The 17,013-nt window shown below is 49.0% G+C and overlaps 1 long non-coding RNA gene across 4 annotated transcripts in view; it reads right to left on the minus strand.

Moving 5' to 3' along the window:
• LOC139361154 (uncharacterized) overlaps positions 1–17,013 on the minus strand; it is a 98,272-nt gene that overhangs the window by 10,061 nt on the left and 71,198 nt on the right. For 2 of the 4 annotated variants that reach the window (XR_011618694.1, XR_011618693.1), the window contains one exon: positions 14,900–16,953. This is a non-coding gene — a long non-coding RNA (uncharacterized lncRNA). Of the gene's footprint in view, positions 1–14,895; positions 16,954–17,013 lie in introns of those variants that run through there. The other 2 variants (XR_011618692.1, XR_011618691.1) reach the window with 2 other exon arrangements.

A 17,013-nucleotide genomic window follows, 5' to 3' on the forward strand; every position in this document is an offset into this window, starting at 1 on the left:
AATCCAGGGCTATAGAATCCATGAACATGGAAGGCCAACTCTGCGTCTCGGAAATTTTTAACATTCAGCAGGCGGGGGAACGAATACAGGCTCTCCCCTCCCACATCCCTCAGTACTTCCTGGTCATTCTGCTGTGTCAGCTGCTTCTCTTTTGACCAACTTCACAATCTTCATCAGCAACGGGGCAGCTCTGGACACGGAGAAGCAGACATCCTTCACTTGCAAACTGTGTTTGCCGTGGCAATGAGCTCAAGACGGTGTCTTCTTCCAGACACTCACCCGAGGAATCCGAACCATATGTAGTGAGGATCAGTCCTGCCACACACAGCAATCTCTTGGATGCAGAGAAGCTGAACAAGTGGCCAGGGCTCCTCTGACGCACACGAGACCACGTGGAGAAACGTCTGGTAACGTTACGGCACCTGGCTGGTTCCACCATAAAGATGGGACGCAGAGCAAGAATTTCTTGAAGCAACATTCATACGTTTGGAGTTGAAACGCAAGCGCCAAAAACATTAGCTATTTTGGAATAGGTTGGGACAGGGAAAACATCTGTCATGAGATTGAAAACAAATTTTTCTTGAGACAAGCCTGCCTCTGTCACCTGTGCTGGAGTGCAGTGGTGTGATCACGGCTCACCGCAGCCTTGACCTCCCCGGGGCCAAGTGATCCTCCCACCTCAGCCTTCTAGGTAGCTGGGAACACAGGCAGGCACTACTGCACCCGGCTGACTATGTAGTTTTTGCAGACATGGGGTCTTGCTGTGTTTCCCAGGCTGGCCTCAACCTCCTGGGCCCAAGTGATCCTCCCTCCCGGGCTGCCCAAAGTGCTGGGATTACAGGCATGAGCCACCAAATCCAGCCTCTGTCATGAGTGTTATAAACACAGTACTTGAATTTTTTCCAACCTCTTGCTATCCAGCCAGCTTCCCCGGCTGTGGCGAGGGTGTTGCTACTGCTGTTCTCTCTCCATGAAGGGCGGGGCAGCAGAGGACAGGCACACACCGTACCCAGGGAACGACTCGGCTCTAACAGGAGATGCCTCAGCTAAATGAAGTCCTCAGAGCCCCTCGAATCTCCACACCTGAGAGAACCGATCTCACTCACAGTCAGCAGTTCGTGCCACAGAAGCAGTAGAGACGCTTGCCTCTCCTCGGGGATCCCGGCCCAGAGACCCCACACCAGGACGTGTAGAACAGTGGAGAGTCACGCTTTCTTCTTTCTCCCTGCTGCCCGAGGGTCTCTCTCGGAGGGCGCGTCAGAGATGCACCTCTGTCAAGGGATGACTGACTTCCCTTTCATTTGTCTGAAAGGAAGTTTCTGCCCTTTCCTTCTCAGCAAATACAATTTTTCAATGAAGAAGTCAGCTCACCCCAAGACTCTGGGCTCAAGCGTGTCCCGACCTCCATCCCTGAGTACAAAATCTCCTCTCACCTCCAGGGCACCTTGGGAAGAGCCAGGACCCCGCTCACCGCTCCCCAGTAACACTCCTGGCCTGAAAAAAGCATCTGCAGTGTGGGCAAATTAAGGAGGCAACGTGCGTTTGTTGAGTCCTGCCAGCTAATTACAGATAAAACACGCTTTTTGATGGCTGTGAATGTTACTTATCTGCAATGCTGGCATTTCTCACCGATGTCCCTCTGTGCCGCAGAGCACTGCTGACTTCTGAGAACAACTTCTGCTTTCCTTGAGGAATTCTCAACCACCAGTTTTCATGCGAGGCACTGACTCTGAAAACTTCAGCCCTGTTAATATTTTTTACCCTTTTTCAGACTTTGAAAATGGGCTGCTTAATGAGAACAGCACGGCTAAACCCCTCGATGGCCACACGGCTGAGATTCACCACACACGATGCTGATTGACTCCCTGTCAGCATCGCAGGCATGACCCCTCGATGGCCGCATGGCTGAGGTTCACCACATGTGGCGCATGTTGGCATCGCAGGCCTGACAGCAGCATTCACACTGTCACCTCCTCTCTCTGTGGATTGCTGAGCTGCATCAGTGTTTTCACGCTGATATAAAGAACTGCCCAAGACTCTGTAATTTATAAAGGCAGAGGTTTCAGTCACAGTTCCGCATGGCTGGGGAGACCTCAGGAAACTTATGATCATGGCAGAAGGTGAAGGTGAAGCAAAGGCACGTCTTACACAGTGGCAGGAGAGAGGGAAGCGTGCAAGGGGGAGGAGTCCTACACTTAACGAAAAACCAGATCTCGTGAGAACTCCTCACAATCACGAGGATGGCAAAGGGGAATCCGCTCCCAGGATTCAATCACCTCCCAAGGGTTTGCCCTTGGCATGTGGGGTTATGGAAATTACAATTCGAGGTGAGATTGTGGTGGGGACACAGAGCCAAACCATATCATGGGCTTTACTGACACCTTTTAAAGAAACTCTTAAATGTCCAGTTATCATCTGCCAAATTGCTGACTTTATCATAGAGCGAGCATGGATATACTAAGCCCTTCGAACCTGTTAGTAGTCGAGGTACTGACTAGGACTTATCTCCAGTAACCTGGCCCTGCCACACTGGGACCGGGGAAGTAGCCCCAACCCTAAGCCTTCCAGCTCTCACTCAGGTGGATTTCGAAGGCGGACAGGGCCATTGAGAGCAAGCTCAAACTCAGGGAATAAAACTAGGGACCCTTCAAGCAAGTGCAGACTCCTGCTAGCCTTAACAAGAGATGTGGGTTCAGAAAGGCACTCCCTCCATCTGTACATGCCGGGGTCCCCTGCAGGCAACATGCACCTGCTTCCCTGACAACCACCTCCCTGCTCATGAACATCTGGGGCAAAGGTGGGCTCACAGCCAGCCCCTGCCTGTCTCAGGAGCAGGGCCCATGGCTGCTTCTGTGTTCTCATCCTGAGACCTGTGGCCACCAGCCCTTGGCTGCTCCATCAGACATTATACGGTACTACTTCAGCAGGTCCTGTGACCCCACAAATCCAGGATGCATGAAGAGAAAGTGACTGCTGCTTAGCAATTAATCACATAAATACTGTAGCTTTCACTTGGGCCTTGTTTGCTAACACTGTATGTGCCTAGGCTGTACGTGAGAATCTCCAAATGCCGTAGAAATTATCCTGAACTTTGTTTCCCAGTTCATTCATTCATCCCCCAAATATTTAATACCTACTGTGTGCCATGCAACGCAGAGTACATAAAACAGAAATCCTACACAAAACAGAGAAAGCGCACACAGAACACGGACATAACATCGCCAAATGTGTGCTGCATAAAAGATTTACAAAGTTATATTTTAACTTAAAATCTTTTAAAAGCTACAAATAAAGGGATGCTTAATTCAATGACTCCAGTGATTTTCTTAAATCACCACATCTGGGTAAGCAAAGGAAAACAAAACGGGACAGGCCAGGTACCTTCAGGACAGGAATGATTGCGCTGTCTCCTGCCACAGGTTTCAGGCTTCAGAAGATGCTAAGATCTTTCTATCATCCTTAAAGCTATATTTTTTCTCTGACAATCTTGCTTTCTGAAATAATGGCTCAGTCCCGAAAAGACTTGCGGTTAATTTAAGACGTCTGAGGTTTTCTTTTGGAGAGTGGAGGGGGCAAACGACCTACCAGAAGATGTATGTAATAAGCTTAAGTTATTCCAGAGAAGTTCGTGCACACCTTACGACTTTCTCTGAGGCCAGTGAGCTGCGGGCATCCCTCCAGGAAACACTGAGGCTTCCTGTGCACTAACTCAGATCGCGTCAAAAATACCGAGTTGCAGGGAGGAAAGCAGAGATGATTCCTAGTGCAACATGTAAATGTGATAAGATTTTGATGGTTTCACTAGCTATTTAAATAACAATGCTGATAGTACAAACTTTGATTTGTGGAAACGTCTTTTCTAAAAGATCTTGCCCAACGTTTATTAAGTGGCAATGATTAAGAATATTCTTTATTTAGAAGGCAAATAAAGTAGAATGTATGCAATCCTATACTCACTGATACATTACAAGAAGTAGAACTTGTCAAGATCTCTGCTTTGCAACACCAACTCTTAATAAAAGAAACGCCTGTCTATGTAAGCACGTGCGTATTCAAGGATTTTTATTATAACATGTTTATGAAGAGACATGTGTTGGTACCATACATCCCAATGACCGAGGGAAGATGAGAATATCTTAGAGAGAATGGGGGGAGGGGGACTTCTTTCATTTAAAACGAAAAAAAAAAGGTCAATAATCAAAGTGCAAAACTACTTGAAGAACGTGATCCTATTACAAGGTAACTTGTAGAACAAAGCAGTCCAGAGAGGCAAAAGGACTGACAAAGAGAAACACGAGTGAGTGAAATTAAATTTAATTCAATACATAGGCACCGCAGTATCCTTTCACTCAGCAATATGCGTTACGCACCGACTGCGGGCCAGGCACTGTCAGGTATGTGGCAATATCAGAACACAAAACATAAAACCTCTGTACCCTTGTGGCACTTCAATTCCCAGCCAGGTACGCTGGCTCACGCCTGTAATCCCAGCACTTTGGGAGGTGGAGGTGGGAGGACCACTTGAGGCCAGGAGTTTAAGACCAGCCTGGGGAACAGAGTGAAACTCCATTTCTACAAAAAACAAAATTAATTAACTGGGTGTGACAGCATGCACCTGTAGTCTCAGCGACTCAGGAGGCTGAGGTGGGAGGATTGTTTGAGCCTGGGAGTTCGAGGTTGCACTGAGCTCTGATTCTACCACTATACTCCAGCCTGGGCGATAGAGAGCCTGTCTCAGAAACATTCAAATTCCCACATAATTTTTACAACACCAATATACCATGCAACCATCTCCCTGATAAGCTCAATTATTTACTGGTCAAGGCATAGAATGTGAAGATATTATGAGGCACACGCAGGAACTAAACCTGCATGAATTTTTATCTTTTGCTAAAATGAGATTTGAGTGAACTAAATAAAACCACAATGAGTGTTCAAAGGAAAAGAATTGTCAACTGAACTGAAACAAAAATTAAAATTTATGAATTGCAGCCAAAATCATGATGGGAACTAAGCTTATGGCACGAAAGGCTCATATTTGAAAAAAGTAAGGTCTCAGGTCCATAATCTAAGCTGCCATCTTCAACTCAAAGCCAGTAAAAACATATCACAATGAGCACAAATAAAAGAAACTGAAAACAGAAAGGAGAAAACTCTAGTCACACCAAAAGCCTACATATAAAAATTCCCAAGGAATCTACAACAGTCAGTCCTAGATCCAATAACTGAGTTTAGCCAAGTCACAGCACACAATCAAATCTTACTCTACATAGGGGCAAATCAGTATTTGGGACCTAAATTTTAAAAACCACACACTCACAGTAGCTATATAAAAATCACGTAGGTATAAATCTAACAAAGCACACAGAGGATGTGTATGAAGAAAATTACAAAACGCTGAAGAAAGAAAAGAGCTACATCAGCTGAGCCACAAGTCCAAGCAGAATCGGCAACAGGGTCAAGACGCCAATTCTCTCCACATTGACCAATAGACTTAACATAATTCCTGCATAAATCCCAGCAGGACACTGACCTGCAGACTTACAATTCCAACATAAATCCCGCCAGGACTTTCTGTAGATAAGACAAGCTAAAAGTTACATGAAAGGGAAAGAAACAGAGGACAATAAACATTCCAATTAAAAAAAAATTGGCAAAGGTCAGACAGACACTTCAACGAAGTGGATGGACGTAAGCACTAGGAAACTAACAGAACTGCCCACAAAAGAGTGGCAGTGCTACTATACATAAATTTAAAAAACAAAATAAAACTGCAAGGGAGAAACAAATGGAACCAAGGGCTACAAAGATTATCTTATAGTTGGCAGAAAACCATGGAGGCGTTCCTTGCGTCTTTCTCTGAGAGCGCCACCTGACCACCCAGGAGACATCGCTGGCAGACCCAGAACCGGTGGACACTAACCACAGCTTCCACACTGAGAGGAAGGAGTCATTTGAAGAACATCCAAAAACATTCCTTCGGCTTTTACCATTCTGCTGTGCGAACTACCGAGTTAAGTTTGATGGCCTCTATACGAACACCGAGGTCCGCATTTATAATCCACTTTTTAAATCTTTCAGGACAGGACAATCCTCCTTTATCCCCTACCGTTTTCATCACGTTTCTATACATACCTGAAAAACTCTGCCACCTACATCAGATGTTTTGTCTAAACACGTTACTGTGACTTACCCTAAATTTACAACCGTTCATTTCAATTCCAAGTCCAAAGACTCATTTCCACAGTAATTATTGTACTCAGAAATTAAATTCCAGCTTCCTCGTCACACTTAAAATCAACTGCTTTCAACTTCTGGGTTAGAAATACAACTGATCTAATTCTGTAAACAGAGGATTTCATGGAAATACTCTCTCTTCATCTCACGACACGTGCAGGTGTCACTTGCAGTCTTCAATCCAACTCCCTGCCACCCAGAGCATGAAAGAGCAGCAAAGAATATTTATCCCCATCTCCTTGGGCCGGAGACCCACAGCATATCAATCACTGTCAAATCACGATTGCGCAAAAATCAGTTCCAACGCCCCATGGAGAATAAAGGCCATGCTGGAAGCTGAGGCCGGCCACCCGCTGATACCCTGGCTACCACGGAACTATTCCAGGCACGAACCACCTGCAAGTCCTGGGGGACAAAGCCAGCATGCAATGTTGCCAACAGACCTGTGAGTAGGATCCCTGGCATGGCCACATTAGCCTGGGAGAGTGAGGACGGGACTCAGAAGCTGCAGGGTGACCATGTTGAGAAGTACCCACGGGCTCCGTGACCAAGTCACAAGTAAAAAGATGAGACGCTTCCTGTGTTCCCATGTTGTGTCACTTTATCACTAAAAATTTAGTGCCCCTTCCTTTTTCCTAAGAAAGCACAAGGCCTGAGTAACAAGTGACCACTAATCTGGTTCTTTTCAGCCTCAACAGAAGGCAACAGCTGCATAAACCAAATCACTAGAACATCACACTTTATGGCTACATCACAGCTTTTATTGCATGTCAAACCCTCAGCTCCAAGCGGCACTGACCCCAAATTGGACTCGAAGAGAACAGGTGAGCTCTTCAATCTCCATTTCTCAACACTCAAAGCCTTTTCTGTATGAGCTCATGTGACTCTCAGTGCTAGGTTCATTCATTCATTCATTCATTTAGCAAAACTGCCGTGAACCCCCGGGATTCCCACCCTGCCCTCCGAGGGATACTGTTCTCCTGGGACCTGTGTCCACACCCACATTACTGCAGCCCAGCACCCTTCCCGGAACCGTGCACACCTCCCCAAAAGAAAACTGTACAGAGAACGGCAACACGTCCAGTCATGTTCGGAGGAGCAATTTCAACCGCTGATGTTTTAAGGCAACAGACTGATAACTGGCACCTCATCAATACAGAGTTACTAACTTTCCAGCAGTGTCTCTAGTCCCTCTACAATGATATACAGATATATATGCAGGAGCTATCTTAGGAGTTAAAAAGACGCTGTTCAGGGAAACAGGAGAAAGCAAAACTTTTGAGGAACGGTGGGGGGAACGTCCACCTTCTACTGCCACAATTTGTGTCTCAGTGATCAAGCCAAGGTTCTCAACCTTTCCAATCTATTAACCCCCTGCCTGAGGCTCTGGGCTGAACCCCAGCTGTACTTCCTGGCAATAAACAACCTGCCCAACTGTGATTCCTGTGTGCACCTGGCACCAGTGGAGATGGAGCCATCTGCCCTGCTGTGCTTCCTGTGGGTGGCCCTGACGACACAGGAGATGGGGACCACCTGCCCAGCTATATTCCCTCTGGGTGCACCTGAGACTAGTAGGATCCTGCAGCATGTGCCTATACTGACAGCTGCTGCATCACCTCCTGCTGTAAAATCCCCCTTTCAGAGGTAACAGGACAATGGGGCAGGTTTTTTTCCTGGAGAAGTAAAGAACCTGAGAAATCCAGAGATTTGAGAAATCCAGGAGATTAGCAACACAAGTGACAAAGAAAAGGATCCTGTGACATCCACACGACATGACATTTGGCAGCACGAGAGTGTACTGGTATTCCCAGAACCACCTCGCACTGCATGGCATTGACATGTTTCCCATGCTTGTTACCTTCGGACAACACATTCAGGTAACCTTCACTTGCTAGGTTGCAGGTGGAGAGAGACTCCTGGAGACCACCAGTTGGAACCGAGACTCCATTATCTCCTGCTTGCAGCACTTCTGCATGAAGCTAACGCCTCCAAATGTGCGTAAGATTTACGAACAGCAGACAAGCTCCATGACATCTTCTGAGAGGGAAGCTGTGCCATGTCAGGGGTTGGGACAGCAGCAGCAAGAGAGATCAGCACGAGTGCTGGGGAGACGCAGCCGGGAAATCTCGGTGTGTGTAGCCCTGGGGTCTGAGGCCTCCAACTGTCCATGTGGCTCCCACAGCTCAAGTCCAGCGTGTGGTCATGACCCAGGGCAGGGCCACTCACAGAGCACAGTTCATCTCAAATATGATGGGGGTGCTGAATGATCCACCAACCTACCAGAAGAGAATCGCCAGAACTCACGTGCAGAAGGCATGGATCAGACCACTCCCAGTAATACACACGCCCTCACCACCCTGCAGCTGCCTCCTCCCGCCCCCACACACAGCAGCCTCCTGGGACAACATCCTACTTGCCGGCCACAGCCTGGAGCCCCCAAAGCATGGAGGGGTTTAGTGAGCCACACAACATTCCCCCTTCACACCTGGGAAGTCAGCCCCTCACTGAAGTGGGTCCTGTACCCGCCAACTGTGCATGATCGGAGGTGTGAAGTCATGGACCTGGTCACCCGCTGTGCACGATCAGAGGTGTGTAAGGTTCCAGACCTGGTCACCCGCTATGCACAATCAGAGGTGTGAGGTGATGGACCTGGCCACCCACTGTGTACGAATAGAGGTGTGTGTGATTAGCGACCTTGTCACCAGCTCTACACAATCAGAGCCATGCGACGTTACAGACCTGGTCACCAGCTACACCCAATCAGAAGCTTTTGAGGTTAGGGACCTGTTCACCTGCTGTGCACAGAAGTGTGAGGTTATAGACCTGGTCATCTGCTGTGCATGATCAGAGGTGTGCGAGGTTAGGGACCTTGTCACCTGCTGTGTCCAATCAGAGCCAGGCAAGGTTACAGACCTAGTCACCAGCAGTGCCCAATCAGAAGTTTTCGAGGTTCCAAACCTGGTCACCCACTGTGCGGGAACAGAGGTGTGCGAGGTTAGGGTCCATGTGCGTGGTGACAGACCTGGTCACCAGCCAAGACACTTGACATTTCCAGGGTCATCCCGGCTTCCTTCAAAACTTGAAAAGTCTTTAGATATTTCCCAAAAGCTCATCCATCTTTGAAAATGATATGCGTGTGCACAGGTGATACCGATGACTGAAGATTGAAAGTTAGAGCATTCCAGCCCTCTGCCCATGTCCCATTCCATCTGCGAAAACTTGAGCATAAACATCCCCCTCTCTGAAGCTCCCTGAACCCCGTGGCAGGCCTGGGACTCAGGTCCAGTGTCCTGTCAGTTACACTGAACAAAATGTCATTCAACACTGGCCATGTGCCCTGTGCTTTAAACGTCTAAAAACCACATAGAAACCTCCCAAAGAACTACAATCTATGAAAGCGTTCATGGCTAGTATTTTAGGAAGACGGACCAGTCTTGATCTAAATCAAAGCCGACACTGCCCAAATTAACTCTGACCCCAGCTTCGTGCAAAGGCAGCCATCGCCTGGCCGTCGGTGTGACCAGCAGCCTGGGCACAGACAGGACCAGCTCCAGTCCCTCCCTGCACCTTAAGCGGGCTTCTGAGCTGCTGTCCATGACCAGTGATGGTGACGCCCAGAGCAGCTTTCCAGGAAAGCAGTAAACCTTTCAGGTCCTCACCTCACGAGGATGGCCATGTATAAATCAACCGCCTTTGTTACTGCCCTGCCATTCCCAAAGAGGGAGTGGGTTAAACTTCTTCCTCCTCCACATGCCCAACACAAGGCACACCTGCCCCAGCACGAGGCTTATCTACTTATTCCCGAGAAACTCACACAACCCACAGAGGCCGTGCACAATCAGAGGCCGCGCACAATCAGATGCCACAATCAGAGACTGAGTACAATCGGAGATCACACACAATCAGAGACCACACACAGAGGCCAGAGGCCACAATCAGAGACCACACAAAATCAGAGGCTGCACAGACAACACAATCAGAGGCTGTGCATAATCAGAGGCCACGCACAATCTCTGCAACCTCATCAGAAACTGTTTCTGATCATTCACCTGAGGCCACCAAGTTTAAATGAGAGGCCCAGGTTTTAAAAGACACAAGGAGTTCTCTGAAGGCAGACTCCGTGCATTCCACTATCAGCACCATTTGTGCCTGTCACGGTCAGGAAGAACCACAACCACGTCTCGGTGCCCTTGCAGTGCAGGGCGCTGAGTTTCTCCCCCTTTCCAAGCCCGCGGTGGCTCCTGGCGACCCAGGGCCTCTGCTCAGCCAGGCGCCCCCAAGACCTTCCTCCCTCACCTCACAGGGGAGCTGTTGCAGCCGGGCTTTCTGGCTCATCACTCCAATTCAGTCACTTACACCCTCATTCCAGGCTGAAGGTCTCTTCTGAAAATATCCAAATTTTACCCACGTCAGGCTCCATCTTTTCCCTAAGGCTGCTCCCCCCCTGCAGAGCAGCAACTCTGGTGCCCGTGCAGCCGGGGCCTGGGGGCGGATCCGTGGGCTCAGAGCACACAGCCCCTCAGCCCCTCTGTGTGTCCCCTTACTCCCTGCTCCCTGGCGTTAATGCCCTCCATCCTCGATTTCCTGATAGGCAAAAGAGCGTTAATTCTAAGAGTGCTAACCGAACTGGGTCACTTAACACCGCGTCCGGCCCAGAACAGCCCTTGATCAATGACAGGTATTGCTGTTACCATTGCTGTTACCATTGCGCTGGTTCCAGTTTTCTTGTGAGCCCTTTAGGCTCTTTGCCGTAAAGGCCACTCAATGGTGCTGTCCAAGCCTGTCTGTGGCAGATGGACAGGTGAGTGGCCGATGCACACGTGTGATGCTGAATGGGATCGTTCAAAGTTGGCCCCGCGTATTTTGGTCAAGATAAGGAAAACGCTGCCCGTGCTTGCTTGCTGTCGCCCTGCGGTGTCCAGAAGGAGACGCTTAAAGGCAACTGCGCCACACCTACCTTCTTGGAAGGAGACGGCAAGACCAGATTGGCTGGAGCTGGGAAGTTGTGCGCTACAGATCAGGGCTGCGTGACCTAGGGAAGGCATCACTCGAAATACCTGCTGGAGAGCGGCCAATCCGACCCGACCGTCCACCTCCAGGGTCAGCCACGGGACTCCTCTTGATGTGTCATCCTGATCACCCCTCACAGAATAAATGAGCCTGTGACTTCAGCCTGTCCTAAGTACAACACCGACTCCCACCTCCCACGTCCTGAACCAGCCTGTCCCGGGGATTGCTGTGGACATAGAGGAGAAGGCCCAAGACATCTAGTGGCATTTCCTGGCAAGGACACTCACGATGCTTGACCGTAAAACTCAGGGTCAACTGGTTTTTCGGACAGACTGGAATTTACTTGTGGCACGCATGGATTCTGATTGACCCAGGGATGGGCAAGGAGGCTGACGGAAAACCCATTGTGACTGCGCCAGGCATTCCCGCACACAACGACATCTTCAGACTCGGGCGGCGTCCTAGTCTTACAATCAAATCGAAGCCCACAGAAACTAGGGAGCTTGTTCAAGACCTGCAAAAAGTATGTGGACAGCTGGCATTCAACTAAGTCCTTCCCTGGATCCATCCGCGCTGCTACCGGCCCCCACTCCCACCACCCCGCCATGGCCCCCGATAGACACAGCAGGTCTGAACATCCGGCACCCCAAAAGCAGAGTAGGGAGCAGAGTCGGCTTCCGCAGGGGGAACTCACATGCAGCCCACTCCCCTTCTTGCCGAATGCCTGGGGACTCTATGCGGTAAGGTCTGCAGATGTGGCCTCACTCTGCGCCAGGAGATCCAGGTGGCAGGCAGCCTTTTGGAGAGTGCTCCTCCAGACAGGAGAGAGGCATCTGACAGGGCTTGTCGGCTGATCCATGAGACACAGGACACCTGAGAGAAGGGCCGACAAACCCCACAAAGTCGCTGCGCACGCTTCAGACAGGTCTTGCTGCAGACTGTGGTTCTCGTCAGGCGCGAGGAAGTTTCCCAGGGCAGGAGCTCTCGTTGCACAGCAAAAGCGGCACAGGCGATGCAGCGGGGCGTACTTCAGCCCAGGGCTCAGGAACCACGGGGTGCAACGCGGCCTGCAGCAAACCAGACACATCAGAAGCGAAACTCCCACCTTTTACATTCAGTGACATTGAACGGAGGGAGTTATCTGTAGCAATGGTCCTCCTGGGGGACCCGTACAGCATGCATGACCACCGACACTGACCACCAGTACTTCCTAGATCCTGGGGGCTACCCCACTTTACATGCAAGGTTCCATTCACAAATCTATGTGGGGCAGTTGTTAGCCCCAGCTTAGAGATGAGAAAAACGCTGCTGGAAAAGCTAAGTGAGAAAATCAGACTTCAGCACACCTGCCATCTCCAAGCCCCCTACTACTGTATGTACTAGGCTCTCAAGGTTGGGTGTGTGGCATTTTAAGTGACTAATCATAGGTGGTTTTCTTCTCTTCTACACTTGTTTAGCCTGAACGCGCACGTACATGCTCTGCTGCAGGTGCACTGCTGTATGTCGACCAGCAACGCTCTTTTCTGTCTCGGGTTCTCGTCACTGCCTTCCGGAAAGCTCTCACCTGCTTTACAGCCATGCCAGGTAGCCCGGGTCAGCCGCACAGTCAAATTCCTGCAGTGTCAGAGCTAAGTGCTGGCTGAGACTTTAACAGCGAAGACAGCAGAGTAATGGGGATAAACTGAACAAAACTGTATTGTAACGCAGATGGAAGTCTAGAAGCAAAAGAAGCTGACACCCCTAAGAGATCAGGCGACTGCGTCTCACTATGATGTTAATAGCAGCTTGCTGTTTCCAGCGCCTCTCTGTGCCAGGGTTTCCAGTCAGCGTTTGTGTTTAACTGCTCCTGGGCTACCTGATCAAACCTCTGCAGAGATCAGGGATATCTAAATTGACCCGGTATTTGACCATAGCAAAGTCATTAGCCTTCGAGATGCATTTGAGACATCAACTTGCGTTCTTCAAGAGGTTTAAGACACACATAATTCTTCCCATGCTCAACACACACGGCCGGCCGTTTCTGAAGTCAGTGTTTCTGGAACAAAAGCCTTGGCCTGCCCCAGTGAACATTCACACTGAGCACACTGTCGCGAGGCTGCTTGGCCAACCAGCAGGGGGCAGGAGAGAGCTGCAGGTGCCGCGTGGGGTCCCTGCAAACCTGCCTCAATCAAGGGCGGTGCCTCCTGCCAATCCAGCGGCTTCCTCCAAGGGGAAGAGGCCTCTTCAGCTGCTACTGCACTGATTTCAGGCGGCTCAGCCAATGGGGCAACAGATTCAACAGAGTCCCATGTTGTTAAAGGAAAACTTCTGTTACCAGGCAACCTTAGGGTCAGATTCAACGAAATATAACCAACAACATTGCTTCCAAAACAACATGCTACTAGTGTCTTATCCTTCAATGCTGCTTAAACACGGAAAAGTATGAGGAAAAAAGAACATGGCACTTACTTCTTAAAAAATAACCCCTCTTCCAGGTTCATTTTACCCATATCATAAAGACTTAGAACTGTGGATTGCCTACAGGAACGCGGAGTGGGGGTGGATCCCCACACTGACCCAGACTCACCCCAGGTCAGTCATCCCCCCACCACGGGGTTCACACCTCTCCAGGCCCTGTCACCTCATCAAGGAAAGGTGGCGTCTCTGAGCTCTCTTCGCAGGAAGCACCCAAACACGAGCTAGAGACACAGACACACCCACAACTGCTTTGAAATCCTGAACATATTTAAGGACTTCATTATAAGTTTTTTAAAACGGTAAGAACAAAGTGAGCCTGGTTTTAACGTCTCAGCCACAATAACACCGTGTTCATCTGTCTTTTACTGCTTGTTCCTTCTCTGGCAGCTGCTGCCTGGCTGGCCGACTGCAGAAGAACAGCCTCTGGTACTCCCAGGAAGCCCTCTGTAAAAGCGTGACCACCACGATCACGTCTCAGGACGCCACACACGTTAGGACGCCACACACCCACAGACCGCCATTCCCACTGCCTAGAAGGCACTGAACGGGCCTCATGCTCTTTGTCAATGTCAACCTTCCTAAGCTATGTTGTGTTGAAAATTTTTAACCGCAGTCCACACATACTTCTTTGTTTGTGTCTTGCTTTTATCCTAGAGGAATATTTTTATGGAAAATTAAGCTGGCAAAGTTGAAGGGTTTTCTGAAAGTCGACTCCTAATCCTGGAAGGAAAAAAAATGGGCCAGATGTGGTGCTCACGCCTATAATCCCAGCAGTTTTGGAGGTTGAGGCCAGGAGATTGCTTGAGCCCAGGAGCTCGAGACCAGCCTGGAAAACATGGCAAAACCTTGTCTCTATTAAAAATATCCAAAAAAAAAAAAGTAGCTGGGCGTAGTGACATGTGTCTAGTCCCAGCTACTCAGGAAGCTGAGGTGGGAGGATCACCTGAGCCCAGGAGGTGAAGGCTGCAGTCAGCCAAGATTTGCATCACTGCACTGCAGCTTGGGTGACAGAGTAAGACACCGTCTCAAAAAAACAAAAAGCAAAAACAACTGTATAAATCATTATAGAAGGGAGCTGGCCGGGCGAGGTGGCTCACGCCTGTAATCCCAGCACTTTGGGAGGTCAAGGTGGGCAAATCACCTCAGGTCAGGAGTTTGAGACCAGCCTGGCCAATATGGGAAAACCCCATCTCTAATAAAAATACAAAAATTAGCGGGGCATGGTGTTGGGTGCCTGCAATCCCAGCTACTGGGGAGGCTGAGGCAGGAGAATCACTTCAACCCAGGAGGCGGAAGTTGCAGTGGGCCGAGATTGCGCCACTGCACTCCAGCATGGGCAACAAGAGCGAGAGTCCACTTCAAGAAATAAAAATAAAAATGAAGGGAGCTAATGTTTTTCATTTAAGGGAAGGGAAAAGAACATTCAGTATTTATACCTCTCACGCACACATCTGCAGTGGTGTCCTAAAGTATTCAAGATACACACTCCTACAAATATAGCTCAAAACTACTCACCAAGTTACATGCTAAAAGCACATGCATTGTAAGAATGCTACATTATATTTTTTAAGCATCTGTATCCAATATTTTAGCATACTGGCAGTTTTCCCTTCAGGTGCTGTATGCCTATATTATTACATGTTTAGTCATTCATTTTAGAATTTATGACTTGCTTTAGGTGAAAAATATGTTTAAACATAAGCTACTAAATTAATGACTTAGGGGAAAAGTTACTAAGTTAACTTGGAAGTTAAACTTTGCAAACTGAATTTGTTGGACCTCATGCAAGCTAGACGATCAGTTTTTTAAATTGTTTCTTGTGTGTTTCCCTCGAGGATGGAAATCTCTTTACTCTCATCCACTGTGCACACTGCAGCCCCGCCTCTCCTCCACCACGCCACACTGCAGCCTGCAATTCACCCTGTACCAGGCTTTCCACACCTTACCTGAAAGTCACTAAGTATAACCAAGAAGGAAATGAAAAGCAGATAAATGACTTCCACCCCCACATTTAGCATGCAAATGTTAAAAGTTCATCAAAGTAAAACCAAAAACCCACGTTAGCTCACGATTGTAACTGGGAGAGTTATGTACATGGCAATTTGAAAAGTCATTTAAAGTTAAGTAAAAACCTAATTGAGACTCTCAATAAATACAGTTTATACAAAAAGACATGTACAAAGATTGACAGTGAGGAGAGGACTTCACTCTGCATCCAGCCTGTCCTGGAAGCCACGGCCAAATGCCAGGTTGTATGGATCCGAAAAGCAGGAAAAAACAAGTGTTGAAAGGTGTACAGTCTCAGCAATGTACAAATTCGATGTAGGATGCTCAGAAACCTTGAATTTCCAATCAGGAAACAGCAACATGAGGAAGTTTCCCAGCAGTGCCCACCTTCTGCCTACGGCACGTGTAACAGGAACGCTGGCCACCTCCGGGGGGACAGAGGCTTGCTGGTCACATTCGCTCTAGCAGCCGCACAGCTGGCCCCACCACAAACACCTGGCTAATACTGAAGAACCACTCACTCCCTGGGCTTTGCTCACTCTAGCCGGGAGAGCATATTTACAGAGTACTTTATCAACTGAGTCCTCGTTCAATGCGTCAAGCTTGTAGAAGGCAGGGCAACCCCATTCCTGGCCCAATTAAGTGAACTGAGCAGAGCAACTGCCCCCAGTTGGACGGCACTCAGTCACGACAGCAGGAGCCACTGTTCACAGGGCGCTGGCTTCGTGCCGAGAACAGTTCCAAGCGTCTTCTCTCTGTCCGAGGAATGTGCACTGCAACCCTGTGGGGCCGTTTGCAACGTCCACCAGAGTTCTGACGCAGCCAAGTCCAGCCTGTCTGTGGGCCTCGCCACGTGGCCGTCCACATCCCCTGCAGACCAGACCTCACTGCAGGGACTGCGGGTTCCAGGGCTGCCTTGAGGCACATGCTCCCTTCGCCACCTCCTCCTGGCCCCTGACATCAACCCTCACCACTGCTGCCAACACTTGATTTTCTCATGGCTCCTGAGGGGCCTGTTCTGCCCTTCCCTGCTCCCTGCGTCCGGCTTGGAGGGTGCCCACATCAACGCCAACGCCAACGCTCACGTAATCACCAACCCTTCCACGGGGCTTGATGCCTAGGAGTCTCAATATCAGAAAGTCAGATTCCTGTGCTTGTTGGAGAACTGCTTCCCATTGTAGAAGTGAAGGAGATAAAATTCTAGGTGCCTGCAATAACCTCATTTCCACAATGAAGCCACTTCTGTAGCACAAAACAAACAAACAAAAAAGCTTTTTTAAAAACTTCTTTTATACAAGCTAA

The sequence above is a fragment of the Macaca nemestrina genome (genome assembly GCF_043159975.1).
Source record: "Macaca nemestrina isolate mMacNem1 chromosome 11 unlocalized genomic scaffold, mMacNem.hap1 SUPER_11_unloc_3, whole genome shotgun sequence".
NCBI classification, from domain to species: domain Eukaryota; kingdom Metazoa; phylum Chordata; class Mammalia; order Primates; family Cercopithecidae; genus Macaca; species Macaca nemestrina.